Source organism: Vitis riparia, chromosome 16 (genome assembly GCF_004353265.1).
Source record: "Vitis riparia cultivar Riparia Gloire de Montpellier isolate 1030 chromosome 16, EGFV_Vit.rip_1.0, whole genome shotgun sequence".
Classification (NCBI taxonomy): Eukaryota; Viridiplantae; Streptophyta; class Magnoliopsida; order Vitales; family Vitaceae; genus Vitis; species Vitis riparia.
In genome coordinates, this window is record NC_048446.1 from 8557759 (window position 1) to 8567809 (window position 10051).

Here is a 10051-nt window from a genome sequence, read left to right on the forward strand (position 1 = left end):
TATTGAAATATACAATTGTAACACTTGTTGGTTTGTTTGTTTTTTTCTTCTTTTTCTATCATTTTTCATATTTTCATATCCAATGACGTGAATAAATTCTCTAACCAGTGTTTTAAAATAACATTTTGTTTTTCAAAACAAAATAATAATAAAAAAAACATATTTGATAACCAAAAATTAGAAAATAATTTTATACTTTTAAAATGTTTTCAGATAATATATTTTAATTATTTTCGCTTATATTTTTAGGGTTATTTTAAAAAATAATTATATAAATATGAAGAATGATTATTTATAATGTTTTGTTTTTAATTATTCTTCATATTTTATTATTATTATTTTAAATAATCCTCATCAAACACAAGTGAAAACAACTATTTTAAAAACACTTTTTTTTTTTTTTCTATTTTTAAGAATAGAAAATTATTTTTTGTTTCTTGGTTGTCAAATATGTTCCCTTATTTTTTTGTTCTTAAAAATTAAAAAGATTTATATATTTTTAAAATAGTTAACAAATGAACCCTATATACAATTCCTTTTTTTCAATTTTCTTTATTGTTGATTATTATAAATATTTGAGATGTAATCATTATTTTGGGCTTATAATAATAGATCTAATAGTGCGGATGAGATTGCATGAGTTTTAATTATTAAATTGAATTAGATACGTAATTTTTATTTTATTTCTTTTATTTGCCTATGCTTACTCTCCTTAAGTTCCTAACTAAGGGTTCCGTTAGCTCCAAAGCTTGAACCTTAAGTTTTTAACACGCACACTTGGATTTCAAGGTTCCAATGAATCTTTACAAATAAATACTTCAAGTGATTCTTAGAAACCACTTCTCACTATATGAATGAAGAATAAAATGAATTCTTCAATCATAGTGTAGACCCCCCCCCCCTTGAGAGAGAAGAATTTTTATTTTTATTTTATTTTATATTTTTTGTGTATAATCTTCTGACCACCCCGGAATTAAGGGATGGGGCGGCCAGATGGGACAGGAGAGGGGCAGAGAGTAGGTGAGGGCTGTGGGGGAAAGGCTGGAAAAGAGGAAAAATATCTATGAGAGAGGGGATCTTGAGAGAGTTTTAGGGAGCTTGGGTGGGAAGGCAAGCTGCCGGAGCTAGAGAAGAAAGGAAGGGGGAAACCATTTTTTTGGCTTACGGGAGAAATCCAGGTGGGAAGGCAAGCTGCCGGAGCTAGAGAAGAAAGGAAGGGGGAAACCATTTTTTTGGCTTACGGGAGAAATCCAGGTATGAACGCGGCAACCATCTCGTTTCCCTCTATTCGTTATTTTCTTCAGTTTTCTATTGATCATTTCCGGGCATTAGGTTGACTGTGAATGGGTAGGAAGGTCGTACGACTATTCTGAATGTTTTCCTTTTCTTTAGGTTGCTTTGAAAGGGTCTTAACATGTTCGTTCTCTTTTGTTTGGTTTTTTTTTTATTATTGAGATCTGCTGGGCTCTGTTTTCTTTTGACACTTGTAGTAGTGTTTTTCTTGTTTGCATCATCCTTACCCGTTTTCCCTCCAAACTCTCCACCCATTTCACGCCTACCAATCACCATGCATGCAAAACTGGACGTGGAAGCCAAGATAGTTGAGCTGGGGATGAATGCTGGTCGTGAAGGCTACGCAAATGACGGAGCTCCCAGCAGAATGCACCAATGACAGCCACGCGTGGCCCCCGTGACGCCGGCGCTGATGGCGCCCTCCTCGCGGACGGCGAGTGCAGCGTCTTCCGTGTCGTCACCCGCACTCACGACGAAGGCCTCCATGTCGCCGGCGTCGGGGACAGTCCCAACTTCGGCGACTGCGGCGTCCATGATGGAGGTTCCTAGATGGAAAGTGGCACCCAGGCGTGAAGGCAAATTTTGTTAAAGATTAAAAGCTTGGGTTTCACGCTAGTGGACATGGGCTAGAGCTGAAGCCCAAGTCCAAGCTTCTGTCCACCCACTTTACCTTGGCCCATGCCTATTTCAAGCCCACCCACTTTAAGTTAACCCATTTGCCTTTTATATATATATACTTTACATTTCTAAAAAGCACTAATTCCTCAATAAATTTTCTAAATTCCAACTTCCCAATCCTACTCACAATATATACAATCTTCAAATAATCTCAAAACTCCAATTTCCGAAACTTTAATTCTCACCTCGATTTATTTAATTATCATCATTTTAATTTATTTACTTATTTGTTTATATATATATATATATAAACTCGACCTTTAAAAAATTTATCAAAATTCCAATTTTAAGATATAGAAATGACTATGGAATGAGGTTGAGAACCTTCAATAACATGTGTTCAATCTCAAATAACCCTTTAAAGCTAGTCTAGGAAGAATTAGGGTCAATGTTTAATCAAAATCATGAAATAATCTAATTTTAAGAAAATGTGATCTATTTAAGTTTAATGAGGGATGGTTTTTGAAACTTAAAATTTGTGACTCAAGTGCATCGACAAGAATCAACCTTACAAATAGTCTTAGGTCTTCTTAAGTTTTCAAAATGCTCAATCTTAAGGTGTTGATTTTTTTTTTTTAGTTACTTAAACCTTTCTTTAAATTTTCAAAAAAAAAAAAAAAGATTCCAAAACAATTGACTTGATTTGAACTATTTATAGTCTTAATCTTATTTTATGATTATCAAAACTTGATTAAGAGAACTCTTAGGCTAACAATTTGGCTATATTTGGTTCTCGAAAAATTTGAGAGAAAATGCAAAGGAAAGAAAATAAATAAAAAAAAATTAAAAAGAAAAGAAAAAGTGAAAAAACATACATCTTTAGAAAATTTGCCACCCCTTTTGGGTTTTTTCATTCACTTTGTTGGTAAACAAAGCCTTCACTAGCCACATGGCCCACATCTTCATTCTCAATATTCTCTTTTCCACATGCATCTCTATATCCAACTCAATGTTTTCTTAATGAAAAAAATCGATCTACCCCTTTATTTATTTTATTTTATTATCTTCATTATTATTTTTAAATTATATTTTCTACCTATAATTGAATTTTGGAGCATTTCAAATTATCTTGGAAGTTAGTATGGTATTATCACAATAGCAAATAACACCATTATAATATATGTTAGAACATTAAGTCTTGTACTTTGTTTAATGACAATTTTGTTCTTATTTATCCTAACTTAGGAAACTTTTTAGATAGTGACTTAGGGCTTGTTTAGTAACTATTTTTGAAAAAAAAAAAAATCTAAAAAATAGTTTTTGAAAACTGTTATTTGATTTTTGTAAAACAAAAGTTTGTTTGGAAACCTAAAATGTTTTTAACATTTTTCAATATTTATAAATATGTTTTAAAAATATTTTTTATACCCAATGTTTTATTTTGAATTATTTTACATATTTGTATAATTATTTCTTAAAATAGCATTCAGAAAACAAATGAAAATAATATAAAACAATTAAAAAATGTGATTTGAAAACACCTTATTTTCTGTTCTTAAGAATAAAAAACAAAAAATAATTTTTGGTTGACAAACGTGTTTTCGTATTTTTTGTTATAGAGAATTGAAAATTATTCTAAAAAACAGTTCCCAACAAGCCCTTACTCTCCACTAAAGATTCAAGGTTGTTGATTGTTCAATTGAAAAGTCATAAGTCTAAAAATGTTTGTTTACTAGCAAGTTGGGGGGTTGAAGGATTAGAGTGGATCGATTACTCTTTCCTAAGTTAAATTGCATTAATTTATGTTTTGGAAAAATAGGGAACACTCAAGTGGTAGAACTAACACTCAAGTGACTCAAGCGCTCAAGTGGTGGTTAAGTGCACTTGAGTAGTTTTCCCAAATCTGCTAGAATATGATAGATTTATTTTTTGGAAATTCACAATTTTTTTTTTGAAAAATTCTAGATATTGATCGCCTAGATCTAAGGACTTATATAAACTCTCTCTAAACCCATTTTAGGGTTAGACACTTTGACAGAATCAACTCAACTTGTCCTAACATTCCCAAACTCTTAACAAGGAATCATCACTTTGAATTATGGGTTGTTGGAAGGACCTGCATCCCTATTCATCCTCGTGTGCATGACATGTGTTCACCTAGTAATTAAAAAAATGGGTAAAACAAGATATCTCCTAACTTAATGTCATTGGACCAAAAGCAAAATTTTAAAAATAATAATAACAAATTTAAAAATAACTTCAAAAAATAAAATCAACTACCATAGATAATTTAGATAAAAAGGATGTTCATTAGAAAATGAGATTTCTTTCTATTTATCCATGGGAGCAAAATTAAAAAGCATCATTTTCATTAATGGCAAATATGCATAAAAACAAGGGATTAGCTTGCTTAAATTGAATTTCACCTCTCTCTAAATATCATTAATGCTTAGGTAAACTACTTTTTAATCAAGGGTTTTATGTCATATTTGTTGACAAACCTTAGGCTATGGAAATGATATTAGGTGAAGAAAGATTGTTTTGGCGAAATTTTAGGAAAAATCAACCCTAAACAAAAGGTTTGACCTTCAACTCACCTTACCATTGGGGCAAGTTTGCCCCTTGTTAAATATATTGTACTAAACATATATATTCAAAGTCATCATATAAAGAAAATATTAAAATAATATTTTAGAGGACCAATTAATTTTAATTATTTTATAATTAAATGCAAAAATTTCTTTTAATTGATTATAAAAAATATAAAAATTATCATGATAATTTTCTTCATAGTGTTTTTAATATCATTAATAGATTAATTAAATATTAAAAAATTGTATATATATCACAATTTATTTTATATCATTTAATACATATTGAATTAAATGGAGCATAATTTTAATATTAATATATAGATTTTAAAATTAGACATATAATAATCAAATATCATAATATTATTATGAAATAATATTTGATGTAATTTAATAATAAATGTATACTTATAAAATTCATATTTTTATTGATACATATGATATTATTATCAAATATGATAAATCATATTTTATATATATATATCAAATTCTTTAATAAAACAACTTTAAAATATCTATTATACTTCTAATTACATTTTTATGAATTTTTTTATTTTATTTTACATTTCTATAAATTTTGATCAATTTTAGGCTTACTAATATTAAAATATCTATTATATTTCTAATTACATTTCTATGAAGTTTTTTTTTTTATTTCATATTTTTATAAATTTGATCAATTTTAGGCCTACCGATATTTTTTTTCCAAAATATCCGTCGATATGTTTTCAATATATCCGATATATCCATAAAATTGAAGTATTGATATATCTGTGATTATTGATATTTTCATCCTTACTCTTATCCATTAATCCCTTAATTTTTCAATTATCAACTTAATCTCTAAAATGCCTGGGATGGCTACCGGATCTAAAATTGAATTTGTTAAGCTAATGGAACTTTCATACATTAGATGTAAGGAATAAAAGGCAATAAGAGAATCTCCCAAGTTATGTTTTGTTCCTAGGAAGTTGTACCCACAAAAACCACGAATGAAAGTTATTTTCTTATATTTAACTATATCATGGAAAATATTAAAGAAAATAAAATATAATTATAATTAATGAAAAATTTGTATATTTTTAAAATTGAGTAATGAAATGAGTTTGAAATAGTATATAGAGGTAATTTATTGATATTAAATTTATTTTCTATTTATTTTTTCTATTTTTCTTTTCTATTTTCTTCCACTTGTGTAGTCCTTCTCATTTTCTGGAAGCCAAACATAATCATAGTATTTCTGAAATAAGTTTTCAAACCTACAATATTACTAATTACTATCAAATTTGCAATCTAAGTAATCATTCACCAAATCCAAAGGAAGAGGAGAAATAAGATAATCTCTTAGAATCCTAAGTTTTGTTTTATTTTATTATAATGGCGCTTTTATTGTGATAGGCACATAACAAATACATAAAGTCTATAACTTGAATAGACATTATGAATAATTCAATTGCTCATGATTATGTGATGTTATGACTATTTAATTTGATATCTATGGTATGAATAATTTGTTAGTCACCAAAGTGGTCAAATTTGAAAGTTTTCATAGATGTCAAATTAAATAAAATTCAATTGCTCATGATTATGTGATGCTATATATGAGATGGCATAATGATATGCATATATTAACTTTTTGTTTTTGTCATAAGTATATTGAATTTCATTGATTATAAAATATTTAAGGATTGTCTAAAGTTTGATTAGTTAATTTTATAGCAACAAATTAATTAATATACTTTATTTGATATCTTTAGTATATCCAAAGATAGTGAACATGTCAAGTTAGAGTATATATAATTGTCAATTAAAAAAAAAATTAAGCATCAATTATATTTACTATTGTACATTGTTGGATCACCCCAAGGAGAACTTCAATGTACATTTATTGTTTATGTTAATGTTAATATTTGAATCTATACTATGTGCTTAAGTTTATGACTCAAAGCATTAATGTATGAGTGTTCTATGTATTTATAGTATCTGCTCCCATTTCTCTTCATTTGCATGCTTCATCTGTTTTGAAGCATAATGGGCTTAATTTCTCTAAGTGGTGTGAACAAGTCTAGTTTATGTTTTGGATCTTGATTTGACACTCATAACTGATAAGTCAATTGCTATTTTTTATTCAAGGAGCATAGAACAAAGGTCGTTCCATAAGGCTTGGGAAAGATCAAACAAATTGAGCTTGATGTTTATGCAAATGATAGTAGCAAACAACATCAAATCCATAATTCCTAAGGTTGAAAGTGCAAAGGAGTATATGAAATTTGTGGAAGAATGGCCTCAATCTGAATTTGTTGATAAGTCATTAGTTGGGATATTAATGGGTGCATTAACCACCATGAAGTTTAATGGTTCATGTACCATGCATGAGCATGTCATCAATATGACAAAAATAGCAACAAAACTAAAATCCATGGTAATGGAAGTGAATGAAAACTTTCTTGTGCAGTTCATTATAAACTCCTTGCCTTCTCAGTATGCCTTATTTCAAATGGGTTACAATACTATTAAGGATAAGTGGAATGTGCATGAATTGCATAATATGCTCATTCAAGAGGAGGCCAAACTAAAGAAACAAGGGAATTATTTAATTTATCTCATGGGTCAACAAGGAGCTAGAAAGAATCCCAAAAAGAAGAATGGAAAAGGCAAACAAGGACTATATAAGGTTAATGTGTCATTTGCCCAAATCTTCAAGAAGGAACATAAGAATGATAAGTGTTATTTCTACAAAAAACCTGGACACTATTAGAAAGATTGCCTGAAATGTAAGGCATGGTTTAAAAAAAAAAGGTAAGCCTAGTGCTTTCGTATGTTTTGAATCAAATTTGGAAAAAGTTCCTTATAATACTTTGTGGATTGATTTTGGTTGTACCACTCATGTTTACAATACGTTGCAAGGATTCCTTATGACCTAAACCATAAAACTAAATAATAACTTTGTCTTCATGGGGAATTCAGTCAAAGTTCCAATTGAAGCCATTGGAACCTATCATTTGATTTTACATATTGAACATCATTTAGATATTTTTCAAACCCTTTATGTTCTTTTTATTTCTAGAAATTTAGTTTCTTTGTCTAAACTTGATACAACTAGATACTTTTTTAAATTTGGGAAAGGATTTTTCAATTTGTTTAAACATAATCCTTTCATCGGTATTAGTGTTCTATGTGATGGTTTATACAAATTAAATCTTAATAACCTTTGTGTTCAGACTTTGTTAACCTTGCATCATAATCTTGGTATTAAACATGGTTTAGTTGATGAAAGTTCAACTTATGGCATAAATGCTTGGGTCACATATCCAAGAAAGAAGACTTAGATTAGTAAAGAATGAAATACTTCTTGATTTGCATTTTACTGATCTCGGCATATGTGTGGATTGTATTAAAAGAAAACAGACAAAATACATAATCAAGAAAGCAACCAGAAGAAGCTTATAACTCCTTGAACTTGTACATACTGATATATGTGGGTCTTTTGATGTTCCGTCTTTTGGTGGAGAAAAGTATTTTATCACCTTTATAGATGATTTTTCATTTTATGACTATGCCTATTTGTTGCATGAAAAATCTCAACCAATAGATGCCTTAGAGGTGTTTATCAATGAGGTTGAAAGACAACTAGACAAAAAAGTGAAAATGGTTATGTTTGACAAAGGTCATGGATATTATAAAAAACAATAATGAAACTAGACAATGCCCTGGTAAATTTGCAAAATTCCTTGAAAAGCGTGGTATATATTGCTTAATACACAATGCTAGGTACACTACAACAAAATCCTGTTACAAAAAAGTGAAACTATACTTTAATAAACATGGTTAGGAGTATGTTGAGCTATTCTTCTTCACCCTTATCTTTGTGGATGCATGCTTTGAAAACCATGTATATATTTATTGAATATGGTTTTTAATAAGGAAGCTTCAAAGACCTCTTTTGAATTGTGAACGAGAAACAAACCCAGTTTAAAGCACTTGCATGTTTAGGGTTGCACGATGGAAGTAAGGATTTATAATCCAAATGAAAAGAAACTAGACTCAAGAACAACCAATGGCTTTTTCATTGGTTATCTAGAAAAATCTAAAGGGTATAAATTTTATTATCCTAGCCATAGTATGAGAATTGTTGAAACTAAAAATACTAGGTTCATAGAAAATGGTGTCATTAGTGGAAGTGTGGAACCATGTAAAGTGGAAATCGAAGAAGTTAAGGTGTAAGTTTCTTTACCTATAACTTCTTCTTAGGTTGTTGTTCCTATAGTTGTTGAACAATTTGTCAACTTGCAAGAATAACAAATGAATGATCAAATTCTTTGTGATGAAATTGTTGCAAATGAACCTATAGTGGATGAACCACATGAAGTAGCACTAAGAAGGTCTCAAAGGCAAAATAGATCTACTATTTTTTATGATTATGTGGTTTATCTACAAGAATCTAAATTTGACTTAGGAATTGATGAGGATCTAGTTTCATTTTCACAAGCCATAAAAAGAGTTAATTTTATTAAGTGGTTAGACGCCATGAAAGAAGAGTTGAAATCCAAGGATCATAATGGAGTCTAGGATCTTATCGAATTGCCTGAAAGTTATAAGAGGGTTGTTAAGAAAAAAAATGCAACTCAAATGGAAAAATCAAATGATATAAGGCTAGACTCGTTGTGAAGGGTTTTACTTAGAAGGACAATGTTGACTACAATGAGACCTTTTCTCTTGTTTCAAAAAAGAACTCTTTTAGAATTATCATGGCCATGGTAGCTTATTATGACTTAGAGTTACATCAAATAGATGTGAAAACCTCCTTTCTGAATGAGAATTTAGATGAGGAAGTTTACATGGATCAACCCAAGGGCATAGATGAGGAAGTGGAACAACATGCAAAGCTCTCTTTCGCCTAGTGCCATGGGTAGTCAACTATGACCCTGAATGAATCATTTGAGCCCATTGATCAATAACATAAGTGTGAGAAGCCATGCGACGATCAGACTTAGGTAACTTGTGTCCACGATGGAGCAAGTAGTATGAGAGCAACCGAGGTAAAGAAATGAGATAGCTTTGAGTTGAAGCTAACTATTTCTCCTTCACCTTCTAAAAAAAATAAATGATTGTATCCATGATGAGTTGAGCTAGACTCCACCACTTGCCTGTGTACATGTGATATAACCCCCACAAAACTAAACTAGAGCACTCTATAGAGTGTCCAAATGGAAAATGTTGGTCTTAATGACTTGATCCACAAACCATAAGATCTGTGGCATCTCAAGGCGAGTGATGGCTAAACGAAAACGAGTACCTCAAGGTGCTAGTATACATGTAATCCTCGGAAAAACTGGTCGTGACTGAGGTGCAAATCGGGCTTCAAGAGGAGCGAATGATGGTAAACCAAAGGCAGCAACAATGGTCTCAATGGAAATAATATCAACTTGTCCTACGATAAAAAAATGAATCTCTCAGTACCATATTCTCCAATACTCGAGAGTAGAGAAAAACTCTCATACACTATCGGCATAGAAATATGGGGAGAGGATCCATCAATGCAAGAAAAT